Genomic DNA, 16,660 nt, shown 5'->3' with positions numbered 1-16,660 from the left:
GGAAAAGCTTGAGTTATGAGGATTTAAGTGAAATCGTGAGGATTCCATCCTTTATCTTGTAGATTTGTGCTATTCCATTAACCAAAGAGTCTTGAACATTCAAGAGGAAAGTCATGGAGTGTTGATAGAGGTGTAAAGCTTGATTTCAAGATACAAGAGAAACAAGGTAAGGATTGTGGTTTTAGTTTGAATGTACTTTGAAAATAAGTAGGTGACTATAAGGAATGTTTTGTGGCAGCAAAGATTGGCTTGATTGGAGGAGATTTAGTGACATGCAAGCCATCAAACCCGTTGATGCATGATAGATTTAAGTGAAAGAGAAACAGTAAGCATAACAATGTGTTTTAAGGCCTATGGATGGTAAGATTTTTTTGAAAAACAAATTTGTGAATTATGTTGGCAGCTTGGTGATCAGAGTTTTAGAGGAATATTGGAGAGCATGTGCGGATCAAGCAACCTTTAAGGTAAAAATGAATAATGCTTTAAGTATAGTTGAGAGATCTTGAGAAAATGGCTTTTGTTGTGTTGATTAAAATCTTGAAAGGTACATTGTGAGGAATAATGGTTGTTGAAAGAATCCAAAATGCATGAGCTAGTTGGAAATGTTAAGTTTCCTTGTTATGTTGTTTGAAAGAAATAAGAGGGAATAATGTGAATGGAGGATTGAGAAATAAAGCATTGAAAGTTAGATAGAAAATTATGCTTGCAAACTTGGAAATAATTGAGTGAGATTTGGAATGATTGTTGTTACCATATATGTGGTTAATATTATGAAAATATAAGATGGATTTGGATGAAAGTTGCTTGGAAAGGTTCAAATGGGCACTTAATGTTATACATAAGTTGCCTGTACATATAATATAAAGGATTACGCAGGTAAAAGATATGAATTTCTTTGTTAAAAATATGTCAAGATGTATGTGAATATGCAAAGGTTAAGTGAGAAAGAATGGTGATTCTAGCATTATGTAAGTTATTAAAACAATGATTAATGTTTGAATGAGAAAGAAAATGGGATGTGATAGAAAAGCATAAAACTAATAATGTGGTACATAAGGCAGCAAATATGAATGAATTTGTGGTGGCATTCACTAAATGTATTGAGTTAATTTGCTGCTACGAAGTGTACAAGTGAGGAAGGTTTGTCGTGGTGGCATACTAGAGGTGGTGACGGGCGACCGGCAAGTAACATTAGTGTCATTACCCAATTGTCGGGCCATGACCGGCGCGAGGGCTCAATAGACATTACCCACTAAGCCCAAGCAAGCCTTGCTATATTATCTTGATCATTATTCCATCAAATTACTAAAGTCACATTTCATAATTTAGAATCCAGTTAATGCTATTCATTGCCAACTTATAATGGCATTACCAACTAATATACATGTCTTGTCTAAACATATGTCTTAATAATTTACATTGGGTCTGTCTATACACAATAAAAGAGTACTCGACTTACAGCAGAGAGACTCGGACGAATGTACAGCTACTGAATGCCGAGACACCTACCAAGGGTCGAATATATGAAGACACTACGACCTAGTTACTAGTTGCCTCATGATCTGAAAACATGAAGTTGAAAACGGTGAGTATAAACCCAATGATTGAACAAGGAAGGGAACAAGCAACAATAAGGAAGGATTTAAAAATCATGATGCACTTATTTCAAAACAATGCAATTTAATTTAATGCTTATCAAAACCCCTCAAGAAAACCCCAATTGATTAAATCACTTAATGTAAAGGGTCCATGCTCAACAAAAGATTTGAAGAATGAAAACTTCAATAACTTTCATGTAATTCAAGTTAAGTAGACGACGGGTCCTCGCTGCAGTGGAAAGGCTGCAACGAGAATGAATTTTCGCTGCAATGACATTTGACTTAAATTATCAACTGGCCGAGGGTTTCTTAGCTGGTCGAGGGTTTCTTACCAAACCCCTCATTTTAAACTTAATTTGTTTATTCCTTAATGTTGGAAGTCCATGCTCAACTATGGTACCAAAGAAGTGGAAAATAACGCAGTAATCGATCAAGATACTAAGCGAAATAGAACGTTTTTCACTACAGCGAGATTCAAGCCATTAAACACAAACTTTCTCGCTGCATCAAGAACCATGTCTGGTGAAACCCTAAAAAACTCGAGAGTTTCTCACTACAACAAGAATGAATCTCGCTACAGCGAGAAACAGGGCACCAACAAAAATTCCCCATTTCCTCAAGAAAAGGCCACCTTGTTCACATGACAAATGCAACATGAAACACATATAAATTCCCAAAGCTTAACATGTTAAATTTCACATGCATTTCAACCATATACATATTCATGAACATTTCATGACACACATATCTATATATGTATATATATATATATATCCATCATCATGCACAGTCTCCCATCATCATCAGCTTATGTGCACTCCCCACTAGCACATGGCTGGGTCAGCATCGGCTTATGCGCACTTCTACTAGCACATAGCCGGGTCATCATCAACTTAGGCGCACTCCTACTCGCACATAGCTGGGTCATCATCGGCTTATGCGCACTTCTACTCACACATAGTCGGGTCCACATCAACATACGAAAGAAACACCCAATGCATAGTATACCTATCATCATATTGTGATAACACATAAACCATTTATATAGCACATTTTCACAAGATAAAAACACTTCACAAAAAGCTTGTTCCCAAGGAACATTTTTAAAGAAAAGCTGGACAAAATCTTTTAAATGTTTGTACAATTACATTCACATTCCCAAAACAAGTTTTGAAATGCAAGTCCACTCACCGGTATTATTTGAGCCTTTAGCCGATCCTAACTTCCCTAATTGTCCAAATGGGATGATGGGGCTTCATTGGAACCTATCATCACATTAGCATCACCAATTTGTCAATTCACATACTTATAAAGTCTAAAGCTTTCTCTTAGCTAGCTTCCAATTGCCATTTAAATGGTTATCTATTTTCACTACCCTAATCACTCTAAAATGAGTGGATAACCTCAACTACAAACATTCATAATTCCCTAAAATATCTACCAACACATGCTATCCATAATTTTCACAATTAAAAAAAATCACACTTATAGGTATATATTTATGAAAATTTTTAAAATTGACACCTCTACTCACCTTGGTAGCTTGAAACTTTGAAATTCTTTTCAATAAATTTTCCAAGCTATTATGGGAGCTTTCTCTCTCTAAACATCTAGCTAGTGAGAGAAAGTATGAAAGTGGGATTTTTCAAGGGTTTTTAAGTGAGAGAGTGAAAGAGCATAAGGATTTCATGAAAAGGTGCATCGAGGCATGAAAATTGGAGCTAGAGAGAGAAAGTCATGGAAGCTTGAAGAGGACTCCCAGTGAGAGAGAAGAAGGAAGAAGAAGAAGAAAAGCTGCTGGAGAATGAGGAAGCTGCTGGAAGAAAGATATTTATAGCTCATACTTATCCAACTCCCCTTGAAATTAAGAAAATGCCCTTTGGCAAGTTAAACTTGTTCTTCTCTAATCCTTTGTGTAATTTTATATTCTTTTGACACTGGGACAAGGTCCACAATGATCTAAACTACTCGGGTTTACGAAAACTTAAAATTTTGACTCGAGGTGTAAAATGATCATTTTGCCCTTGTTGTGAAAATTATCAAAACTTCTAGTTTTCTTCGTGTTTCCATCATTACACATTATTTATTTGGTCTTATGCCTATTTAGACCTTAAAATATCATAAAACCTTCTTCTAGGAGCTTTTTAGAGGAAATGACGAAACTACCCCTAGCTCGTGTTGTTGCGTCTATGTGTAGTTATGAGCCTATAAGGGTTGAGGTCTCACAATTTGCTAGAGACGACCTGAACCGATAGCGACGTAGTGTCCTGCTATTGTAAGGTGAGTAAGGGGTGTCTATTTCAAAAGATCTATGAACTATATACTATTATACGTTTAAGAAACATTACCGGTTTTCTTTAAATGCAATTATGGATAGCATGAGTTGTTAACCTCGATAGGCGATTTTAAAATGGATTTACGATGATTTATACACTGCTATTATGGAAAGCATGAGCTGGTAGAAACCATAGGAAATTATGGATGCAAGTTGATTTGGAAATTATTTGTGTAGAATATATATATATATATATATATATATATACATATATGTAAAGAATTTTAAAAATCGGGAAACAAGCCTTTTTGCACTGTTTTGCATCAAAAATCCATGCCTTGTATCTTTGTGTGATATGCATTGTTAAATGTACTTGTCAAAATGGTTTAAATGTAAACTTTTGAGAGCCGGTTTTAGTCTGAGTTTTATACAAATGTTTACACCATGCATTTAATGTGAAAAGCAATTCGAACGGTTATCGAACCTTGTTTTCAAATGATTTCAAGCAAGTCTCGAAAAACTTGATTTGGTTTTGAAAATGATTTTGACAAACCGAAAGTGTCAAGAGTAGGATGAATGTCACATCGGGATAATGTGACCTTTGTGCATAAGTGAGCTCTAGCTAGAGAACCTTTGGGTCATCGACAAGCTGTTAGACATGGCTGGGGCCACGGTCTGTGATATATACGTGGCAAGGCCAAGAGTTGATATATGTGGCTAGGCCACAAGTTGATATACGTGGTTGGGAACACTTGATTTCTTCGATGTCAGCAACATCGTCGAGACTGCCATGGCTGTCGAAATCCAATGGATGAGGACTTCTCGAATTGTTATTACGTGGAAGTGGGTCCACGTGTGATTACTATGTTTACCTACTTGAGAGCCTTGAAAGTTTTAGACTCATACTCTTTTGCATGGTGGAGAGTTAATGTTTTTCTCAACTCCCCTACTTACTTGCAAGCTTTCAACGCTTTATAAGTTGATTTTGAGTTGATATACGTGAATGTACACGATTATTTTTATATGCCACACATTTTGGGAGTGTTCATGATTTATACGACTATTGTGCTTTTAAAGGAAAAGGATGATTTCAAGAATTGAAAATTATTTTACTACGCTTTATTTTCAGCATTGATTACCAAGGAAAATATTGCATTATGATTTATAGCATCATTTCTACAAGGCACAAAGACCCTGCTTGTGATTTGGTTTCATTAGATTATCTTTTTATATTCTTGTTTTATTATTCAAATTATCTGCTTTAGGCTTGCTTCCATCTGTGCCCTGCTCACGGAGCCAATGATCATTGAGTCTATGAGACTCACCCCCTTATCTCCTTTTTGGAGATAGTGATCGGCCTAGTGTGCGTTCATCAACACATTTTGTCTACTACGAATAGGTAAAGACATCTCATAGCATCTTATTTCGAGTCGCTCTGCTGCTAGAGGTCAAGTCGTCCATCATATGATATATTGGTAAATAGTGTCAATGTAAATGTGCAGTTAGTAAATTATAAACTATAATGTATTTTTACGATTATGGCAAATAAAGGTTAAGATGGCTTATTGAAATTTATGTTAAACTTTTATTACAAAGAGTTATATGGTTCAAAGTAATTTCATAGATAGGTGGCAGGAATATGTAGTAATAACTAAAATTTCAATTAAGGCTTGTTCGGGACTTGGCGAGTTCTCCCGGTAAACTTAGATGCCAATAGCGATCGAGAAGCGGTCATTACAGATCCTTTAAAGTTCTAGTCACAAAATCATCTTTACGTTGGGCATCCCAGATGTGATCCATCAACATCGGTCTTACTCTAAAATGGGCTAATAATGCATCAGTATCAACAACCTCAAATTGAATGCCCATATCACCCAACTCATGCATCCACTATACCAACGATCTCCTCCCGATTGAGATGTGGGACAAACTCCCCATAAACTTCTGGCTTGAAGCATCTACTACTGCATTGGCTCTTTCGGGATGGTAAAATATTGTACAATCATAATCCTTAAGCAACTCTAACCATCGACGTTGCCTAGGGTTGAGATCTCTCTGCTCAAAGATATACTTGAGACTCTTGTGACCCACGTAAATTTCACAAGTCTCACCATATAAGTAGTGCCCCTATATTTTCCAGGCAAATACTATAGCAACTACTAGTTGTCCCAAGTAAATGTGCTAGAGGGGGGGTGAATAGTACTTTTTGGCTCTTACGAAAATTGACTTCTAATTGGGGACAAATGTAAGATAAAAGAAAGATTTAAGGATTAATGAAAAACTAAAAATATAGTAGACAATTACACTATAATTTATAGTGGTTCGGTCCAGGACCTACATCACTACCTTGATTGTTCAACCAAGGATTTTCCAAACCAATCACTACGAACGGTGAAATTCACAAGCTTTCACCAAGCTTTATAGTGGCTTTTACTAGGCTCTGCCAAAACCTTTCACAATGGTTTTTACCGAGATCAACAAAAACCAACAACTAACTTCTCTAGGCTAAGTTAAAACCTATACACTCAATCAAGCAATCCAAGCTTGAATAAATTCCTTTAAAGTGTGTCGCACACTTTAAGCATAAAAGATGAAGAAAAGATGAATTACAATTGATCATCTAGTTTATCTAAGATGTACAGAGCTAAGCTCAAACACTTTTTCAAAGAATAGGAGTGAAATACAAGTGAAAAGAGAAGGTTTTTGGTCTTTTAAGCTCAAAATCACTTTGGATGGCTTCTCTCTCTTGTTTTTGACTGTTGGAGAGGCTTTAAATACTTGCAAAATCAATTATGGTCATTGGAGACAGAAATAGCCATTTTTAGCCGTTATTTTGTCTTCTAGTGCTTAATTCAAATTTTCTGATAGAATGATCTTAGTGGACTAACTATGCTCTTAGTCGACTAAGTTGTCTTTGTCTTCTGATCCCAGTTTTTAGCAGTGAGCACTTAGTCGACTAACTTCCTTCTTAGTCGATTAAGTTGTTTCTGTTTTGAAGTCCAGATTTTTGGTAGTAAGCTTTTAGTCGACTAACTTCCTTCTTAGTCGATTAAGTTGTTTCTGTCTTAAAGTTTAGATTTCTAGCAGTAGGCTCTTAGTCAACTAACCATCCTTCTTGGTCAACTAAGTCTTCTCTATTGTGCAATTTGCTCTTCAACCAGCCAACTTCATTTTTAAATTTTAGCTGACTAGCTCCCATCATCATCTGACCAAAAAGCTTCTATTTTGTGACTCAATTGTAGCTCTTTCTTCTTTGCTTGTTTAACCAATTAACCTATCTTACAACTGAACAAGTGTCACGACCAGGTACTGTAAAACCCGACCCTATAAACACATGTCATGATATACATGCACTGAGTAGCATGTTATTACGCTAGAAAAGTCCCTAAGAATAGACGAAACCTGGTATTATACCTAACGGTACACTTGAGTTGATTTAACCTTGAACTAGCTCAAATAGGAATCTTATGATAAAATTTAATATTTTATAGTCTAGGAATGACTAAAAATGATTGTTTGGAGTTCGAGGGTTCATTTGGGAAAATTTGAAAAATTTGATGTTTAGGGGTAAAATCGTCATTTTACCACTTAAGATAATAATTTGATCATGGAGTGACATTTTTTACCAAGATTAACTATTTGGAGTATAATTTAATGTAGGAAGTGAAAAAGTTTAATTCCAGTGATTTCTGGAGTGTAGGGGTAAAATCGTAATTTTACCACCCGTGAAAAAAATTTGAGATTTTGAGAGAATTTAGATCAAATTTGACAAATTGGAGAATGGTATGAGTATGAGGGATGAAAAATATGTTTATGGGCAATTTTTCAGTTTTTGGGGTAAAAATGTAATTTTTGACTTTTACAGGGGTAAAAGTGTAAATTTTAAAAATTACTCCATCAAGACTTTGGATAAGTCTGAGAATTTTATCTAAGCTATGGATATGTGGGACAAGTGTATGGTGAAAATTTGGAAACAAATGGATGGCTAGAATTTAAGGAATTAATAAAACATTAAAAAAATGAATAAAATAATATTATATTATTTTAGCCTTCAACAAGGTCAAAATTCCAAAATTCTCATCTTCTTCAAGCCGTCCAAACCAGGAGAGAAAAGGGGGAAAAGAAATAAGAACCCTAGCTGAAAATTTTGGGGAAAATCAAGAGAAATCAAGCATTAAAAAGGTAAATTTTATTGATTTTCCTTGTGATTTTCACTACCCATGCATTTTTTTCTCATTTTCATGCAAAATTAGAAAGTGGGTATGGACACCCATGCTGGCCAAACCTCCATGGATGAGTTTTGAGCTTGAGTTTTGGTTGATTTTAATTGAATTAAATGATTTTAGTTAGGTTATATTGTAATATAGCAAAAATAAGCTAGAGAAATAATTTTCTCCCATTGAAACCCATTATGCCGAATTTTCCGAGGAAAGTGAGCTGCTTTTGATGATTTTAGAAGGTTATTGGCTGATATTTAATGGTTAGAAATGTTGGAGAGAAAATGGGACAATTTAGAGCTAAAATGGAGCGCGTTAGCAATTTATGGAGTAAAGTGCCAAAAATAGGTTAATACCGTGTTCAAGCCATTTTAGGCTATTGCATTTCATACCATGCATTAGTATAGGATTTAAGTAAGTTATATAGTGATTTAGCATCAATGTGGTGAATTGTGTAATTTTTGCAATGTGTTTAGGAGGAGAGCCTTCCGGTAAAGGCAAGGAAGTCGTACCCGACGAACAATGATCGGGGCACCTAGAAAGCATTTAATTTGTACAAATGGTGAATAAACCTATTATTATTGTAAATTATCTAGAGTTTATTTTTAAATGCTTTTTATGTATTTTATGAAATGAAAATGAGATTAAAATGGGACTTTTGATGTTTTAGAAATAAATGTGACAAATAAATATATTGTGATGATTATCTGAAATAAGAAACTTTTGATTGTGAAATTGAGTAAATGGGAGGCTACCAATTGTCTTAAAAAATATATTTTCCTATGAATGGCGTATGATATATGAGTATATGTGGCTATATTTTATAATTGCATTGGAAATTTATGTAAGCTGTCTTTTATTATGCAGGCTGGGTAAATAAATAAAAGCCACGTTATACTGTCGAAATTTTATTAAAATTTGTGGGTTTAGTCACTGCAGTGGCGGGTTTTCGTGGACTGCCTATTAGAGAGGCACAGTAAACCCGGTTATATAGTTACTCCGGTTGTAGAGGTGAGAAGGGTAACTCCCGGGGTAGTGTTAGAGCTTACTTCACGTCGAACCCCCACGTGAATGTGTAACTCAGCCAACACTAAGGAACGACTTGTTTTCAAAACTAACATGTGTTTAACATGTAAATATCTTAACAACCTTGGCGGACTCGGTTAGATGCCTCGGCCAAGGTATCCTCGAGGACTAGTTTTTGGCTTGAGCCCTGTTTCTAATAAAAGTCATAAGCCTTAACAACTGTTTTGGTAAATTACAAATATTTTATGATTTAAGAAATAAATTGAAAACCTTATGAAATGGTTTGCGATTTATTGTTTAAACTTGCTTCCATTTTACTCGTCTTTAGATATTTATAATAATGTCTGTTTACTTATTGGGATTGCAAAATCTCACTCACCTCCATTCCAAATATTTCAGGCTTGTGGTAGCTTGTAGATACTCGATTTTGTCGAGGATTCCAGTTGACCCCTCTATCTCACAAACAGTAGATTACTATCACCAACACTTGGTGTATTTATGGGCCACTTGTCATTGTAATTATTATTATACATTATCACTTTGTAAATTATTGTATGTATGAATTTATTTTACTTACACGTGTTTCTATAAATATTGTTTATATAAAAAAATGCTATATTTTAATCAATATTTTGATTAGTAATATTTGTCTATAAATCCTTTTAAAAAATTTTATCTTTTGATTTACTTGAGCCAGAAACGACTGGTAATTGTTTAAAACAGAATGTTTAACAACGATTGCTCACAAGAAAAGCAAGAAACTGATACATAAGCCTTGCAGGGTTTCGATTGGCATTTCGGGTAATAAGTGTAAATCGAGACATCGCGACGGTTGTCATGAGCTTAAGGGAGGTTCCAGGTCATGACAGGTACTCCTTTCGAGCCCATGACAACCGCCGCGATATCTCGATAGACATTCATTACCCGGAATGTCAACCGAAACCTCGCAAGGCTCTTGCATCAATTTTATGTCTCCCTTGTGAGCAACAGTTACTAAATATCATGTTTTAAGGGAATATAACTATTTTTAAATAAAAAACAAACAAAAAGTAATTTCTGCCACATAGGGGTATTTTGGTCATTTTTACTCAAAAATTTTGAAACCTGGTGAATATACAGCATATGATCAAAAACTATACATTTCTTATCTAAAAATAATTTTAGTAATCTAAATCATCCATTTAAAATGAAATTATGGCTAATCAAACTAAATAATAATATTAAATAAAATATTTTATTTTCTTATAAAACAATATTTACAGAATCCTGCATAAACAATTTTTAAAGCATAAGAGAAAAATAAATTCATATATATAATAGCACACTAAACCAGGTATACAAAAATATTCTACAATGACATGTGGGCCCCAATATAACTGAAAATATACAAGACTGTAGACCTTCGATTTCTAAGGATACAAATCCAAAAGCAACTCTCTACAAAATCAGCTGTCTACAAACTGTCCTGAGCCTAAAATGGGTAAAAAAGAAAGGGTGAGTTTTATAAACCCAGTGAGTAATATAAACCCAGTGAGTAAGCAAAGTTCATCTATAACATCTAAAGCTAAGTAAATGGAGACAGTTAAATCATCCCATCATAATATGATTCATAACATTTAAGACTCATTTCAATTCATATAAAACAATTACATTTCATCAAAATAATCAACAATGCTTATGATTCTCTTAAAAACTTGGCTTGTGCCAAAACTTGAACTCGATGACACCTTAGCCCAGGCATCCAACCGAATCCGCCAAGGCTGTTAAAATAACATATACTCATAAAATATATTTTTCCATTTAAAAACATAGTCGTTCCTTGGCGTTGGTTGAGTTTCACCCTCACGTGGTGCTTCGACGTGAAGTGAACTCTAAACTTACCTTAGGAGATACCCTCTGCGCTTCTCATACTAAGGTAAAATATAACGGGGTTTATCGTGCCCCTCTAATAGGTTGGTCCACAGAAACCCGCCCACTGCAGTAAGCTAATCAAATAACCCACGAAATCAATAAAACTTTCGACAGCATGACATGGCTAATATAATATTACCCAGCCTGTCAAGGTAAAACAAAACAGTTTATATAATCCACAAACCACAAATCCAGCCATTCATGCCATCACATTGTCATAAGCCATCAATTGAAACCATATATATATATATATATATATATATATATATATATATATATATATATATAACACAAGAATATAGTCTCCACCTACTCAATTTCCAAAATTGTCATTGAATTGCAAAACAATTTATAAATCTCATTCATTTAACCAACACTTAACTTATAAAACATAAAAATCTATGGTTTAAGTTCATTATTCTTTAAAATCATAAAAACGAATATAAACTACTTTAGATAGTTAAGGTGAACATTTGATTACTCACAATAGCAAGAGTTTGGAGTACTACTATTCTTGGTCCTCGGGTATGATATCTTTACCCTTATCAGAGGGCTCACCACCTATACATAATACATGACACGTAATTCAATATATTTGTGCCAAACTATTAATAAACTATTTTAGGCTCTATATGAATGTATGAAATTGAATGAGAACTATTTGAATAATCACCTAAAGACGGTGTTCTATGTGGGTTCAATTATGATCGGACTGAATTTGTATTCGACCTACCTCGAACTATACACTGTTGAATTAACCAAAACATCTTATTCAACTTCAAATATATTCATTACACTTCCAATATTCCAAATACACCAAAGTACCTCAATGAGCTTGATTGTGACTTAATTTATCGTAACTGAAATTAATTCCGATTTCGAACTAACGTCCTAATCAGTGTTAACACAGTCCAATAAATCCATCTATATCATTAAGAATCAAACCCAAGTCCATTCACTATGATTTTCTCATTATTGTTCAAGTCGTTTACTAAAGGAACTATACTTTTCGATAACCGTTTTTGATATCCGATACCATAAATCATCAATTACGAGCTAAATAACATGAAATACAACAAAATCCATCATCAACATGTCACTTATAACATTCGGCCAAAGAATGTTGTTAAAGGGCATGTGATTTTCTTGCTTGTTTTTCATGCCAAACATCATCAAACAACTAAAAACACTAAGATATCATGAAATCTAGCAAAATCCATCATCAAAACCTCTTTCCATATGTTCGGCCAGCAAGTATTCCCTCATGGAAACTTGTTTTTCAACCATAGAAATTGAAAAAGAAACAATGAGAAAGGTAGATTTTAAGCTAAAATTGAAAAATCTTACCTTTGATTGCTTTGTTCTTTGAAATTCAACAAATTTCTCTTGAATTTTCCTCTCTACGGTTTGTTTCTATTCTTTCCTCTTTGTTCTTTGTTTTGGCCGGCCTTGAAGAGTAAAATGGGAGAGTTTATGTTGAGTTTATAAAGAAAATTATAAAAATATTAAAGCTTGACATGTGTCACCATGTGATTGGTCCATGGTTAAAACTTAACAATTAAGCATTTTCTCACCACCACATGTAATCTCTTAATTATCCAAAGTATAAAATAATAATAGGTGAAATTCATGGGCTTGACAAGTGTTATGGTGGTGTAAAATTCCCAAAATTCCAATTACGTCCTCATGGACACGTAAAATGACTATTTTGCCCTTATGTTTGGAAAAATGTCGAAATTAAAGTTTATCATTTCTCAAATTCAAATCATGCTCCAATTAGTCAAACTTGGTCAAAAATTTCATCCAACATTCCCATTTTGCCCCCACATTATGAAAATTCCTAATTTGACTCCAAATTAATCCTCGAACTCTGAATCACCTTATTAAGACATTCTAAGGTTCAATAACTCTCAAATACATCCTAAAATCTCTATTCAAACTAGTTTGAGGTTTTAATCGACTTAATTGTACCACTAGGTACGATATCGACTTTTAACGATTCTCCGAGGCATCCTAGTATGTAGATATGCTATCAAGTACATGAATGACATGACAAGTATATAATAGAGTAGGGCTTGACAACAAGCATCTTGACTTGCTTACAAATACCAAATATATTAATGAATTTAAGCTTTCTCCTGTACATTTAAATAATATAATTAGACATCAATGAATGGGAATATTTTGCTATCGTCAAAAACATATAGAGTCAACATTCTTTGTCTCTTATTTTTGTTGATCATGATGTTAGGAATTTTGAGAATATGGTACCCTGGAAAGCAAATATATTCTCATGCTTAAATTCATTAAATTTATTTGTAATGAAAGTGCATTTTGATAATAAGACGAAAAGTTTGTTTTAGTAAGCATTCATTATCTAGTTATTAAGATACCAAGATTCTATCGAGATATTAAAATACATTTGTATGAAGAGTCATACATAGGAGACATGTATTTTAATTGAATCTAAAAAAAAAGTTGTTCACAACCATATAATAAAGCTGGTCACTTTATTTTGTTAAGGCTGTAGTGTCTAGATTACTTCCAATGAAATAAATGTGATTCATTTCAAGGGAATGATGAGTCTCAAATCATCGAAATGGTTGACTTTGAGTAATGAAACTATAACATGAACTGGAATCATGTGAGAATTATATTTAAGTTTTACCGTTACCTAAATCTTGATCTCACATTTATACATTTGATTATAGTAAAACTGAAATCTTGATGGATAGTGGACTCGTGTTTAAGCTCCTTATAATCTTTGATTTACCATAAGCATGATCATCATAAAGTGTTGATTTGGACTCCGCTTTTTCGGATTATAATCGAGATGAACATCTGGGAACATATATCCAGATAATGGAGTTCATAGCATTAACATCACTTCTAGTGATTTCAAGAAGATTGGTGATTAATTTGGGCCTAGTGTATGGATGAATTAGCTACTCATCACATCTTGATACTCAAAAGATTAGATCTAGAGTATTGAATCACTAATTGGATTAAATTTGAGACTAGGGGATAAAATTGACATAAAGGGTAAAACGATAATTTCACTTTTTGTCATTGGATGGTTATGAGGGTTCACAATATAAGGTTTGCAATTGGACAACTAACAATTAATATAAAGTATTAAATTGTTTCTTGTAATTATAGTTAATTCAAGAGAGCAACCATGAATCTATGGTGGAGTGATTTCATGGTTAATAAGCTTGAATTATTTTAATGAGATTAAGAATAATTCTAAGTTTATTGGAGTTTGGAATATCTATGTCCAAATAGATTCCCCACTTAGCTTCGTAGAATTAAACTTATTTAAGTTGGAATGCATGTTTTAATCTGTTTAATTAAATTGTGTAAAAAAATGACAGCTTTAACAGTTTTGTTTTAATTTAGATAAGAAAACATATTTGTCTCAATTTAGACAAGATAAAATATTTTTTTTGGTCTTAATTATAGACAAGAGTTGTCTTAAATTAAGATAATTTTAGGAGGATTCTTGCAAAATGAATCTAGACATCCATGTTGATAAAATGAGACTCCATGTTTCACTATTATTTTTTTATTTATTATAATTCTTTTTAAATAAAGATGGATAATAATAAAATAAGAGTTATTATTCAATAAGGAGTTTTATTTTATCAAGAACTCTAAATGATTATTAAAGAATTAAATTATTTATTCTTTAATTTTTATTTTGATAATTATGGAGCATGTTTGATGCTTCCATAACTTTGAATGGATGGTCAAGATTGATTCAAAGGTGTTTCATTTTGATTAAACATTTGAAGCAAAAGTTTTAATAAAAAGAGAAGAGATTGGAAAAAAATGAGAAAACGTACTTTTTCTTAAAAAAAAAAGAGTTTCAGCCATCTCTTTTTTTTTCCTCCTCCAAGCTTTTCCAAAGAAAAGAGAATAAAATATGTTGCTATCTTATAGCCTTGCATTCCACACCTTATCCACTCAAGGTTCAATTTGAAAGTATTCTTGAAGAATAAGTGGTAAACTTATTTGGTTGAGAAATCATTCATTGGTGTGGTGGTGTCCGAAAATAAGAATCTCAAAATAAACGTATGATTTTTCTTACTTAATAGATTCTTATTTTATTTTTTGATGTGATTATATTATTTGCAATAATAATAATGTGTGTTTCCGCTTATGTAATTGAATTGCTTGCTTCCTTTATAAAAAGAATTTTTCTTTTTGAAATCCATATTTTACACAATCACATTAATTCACTAAGATCCTACTCCAACAATTGGTATCAGAGCAAGGATTATTGTAAGTTTGTTTCCTATATTTATTTTGCATGGTTGGCACCTTTGCATATATTTAACTATTTTGATGTGATCAATATATGGTTGTATATTATGGTGCATGATTCAAGGTTTTTGCAACATTAATTATCCTAGAAAATTTTACATGTAACATTTTTCTTTTAGTTATGTAACAAGAAGGGTGGCCTATCATCGTCATGTTTCCTTCTTGATTTTTTTATTATTTTTCCTTAGATTTATGTAACTAGGAAAACCCATGTAATTTTAATATTTCTTGATGTATTTGGTGCATCCATGGAGAAAGAAGTTCAAAGCAAAAAGGAAAAAGGTAATTAGGTAATATTTGATCTCTCTATTTTTTTTATGACTATTAATTTTTTTTGAAAAAGGAGTTTTTTTGTTAAAATTCTGTTATTATAAAAATATATATTTTTTGCTATTAAAATCTTTTTTTATTAAAAAAAAAAGAGGGGAAAAAAGGGGTGCGTGTGCTGTCGGGCTACACACAGCCCCTACTGTGTGCTGTTCGACAGCACACAGTACACTACTCTGTGCTGCTGCTGCCAGGTGCAGCAGCAAGTGCTGCCACTAGGTTGCAGCCCACCCTTGGGCTCTTGGGCAACAACCCATTAGGGTGGGCCCCCCTTTTAATTTTTTTTAATAAAATTATTTTAAATATATATTTTTTAAATATTTTTATATATATTCTTAAAAATTTTTCCAAAATTCTTTTTATTTTTGGAAAATTAATTTTAGCCTTGGATTAAAAATATATATGTATATATTATTTTGGTATTAATTAATGATATTAATTAATTGGACAAAATAAAGTTTTTTTCTCAAATTGGGTTAAAATTAAAATTAAAATTGAGGATTTTTAAATAGTCATAAAATTCAAAAGAGTGCCAAATGGATGTGATCCTAACAAGTAGCGGAAGCAAGCAAGACTGAAGAGAATTACAAGTTATAATTTTATTTTATTTTTTCTAGAATGGACATTAATGTGGCTTATTATATATGTATATATAAATATTTATATGTATTTATATGAATGATATTAGATATTATTTGTATGCTTGAAAACATATCATCTAGAATTAAAGTGCCAACATCTCTTAAGGAATACCATGCATACATTATGTATTTTAGTTTAAAAGGAGTTTTATACTATGAGATACATAATGAATATAGGAAAATAAATCACATTTAGATAAGATGGTAATATGGACTTAGTTATATACTAAAAGCGTTTAGTTGGAAACATAACCAAGCCCATAATTTGACTTAGGATATTCTAAATATGCATCTAGAAAATCCGGTAAAAAAATCAATCAAAACCTTAAGTATAAAAAT

The sequence above is a fragment of the Theobroma cacao genome, chromosome 4, assembly GCF_053813885.1.
Source record: "Theobroma cacao isolate CCN51 chromosome 4, ASM5381388v1, whole genome shotgun sequence".
In the NCBI taxonomy this organism is placed as follows: Eukaryota; Viridiplantae; Streptophyta; class Magnoliopsida; order Malvales; family Malvaceae; genus Theobroma; species Theobroma cacao.
Note: the sequence above shows the minus strand (reverse complement) of the source record.